The sequence below is a fragment of the Bison bison genome, unplaced genomic scaffold (genome assembly GCF_000754665.1).
Source record: "Bison bison bison isolate TAMUID 2011002044 unplaced genomic scaffold, Bison_UMD1.0 scf7180017864490, whole genome shotgun sequence".
NCBI classification, from domain to species: Eukaryota; Metazoa; Chordata; class Mammalia; order Artiodactyla; family Bovidae; genus Bison; species Bison bison.
Window position 1 is genome coordinate 8,514,704 of NW_011495049.1, and position 342 is coordinate 8,515,045.

Consider the following 342-nt stretch of genomic DNA (forward strand, 5'->3'; position numbering starts at 1 on the left):
TGTCTAGCTTTGTCACAGTTTTTCTTCCAAGAAGCAAGCATCTTTTAATTTCATGGCTGCAGTCACCATCTGCAGTGATTTTGGAGCCCCCAAAAATAAAGTCTGTAACTGTTAACATTGTTGCCCCATCTATTTCCCATGAAGTGATGAGACCAGATGCCATGATCTTAGCTTTTTGAATATTGAGCTTTAAGCCAACTTTTCACTCTCCTCTTTCATTTTCATCAAGAGGCTCTTTAGTTCTTCTTCTTTGCTTTCTGCCATAAGGGTGGTGTCATCTGCATATCTGAGGTTATTGATATTTCTCCCAGCAATCTTGATTCTAGCTTGTGCTTCATCCAG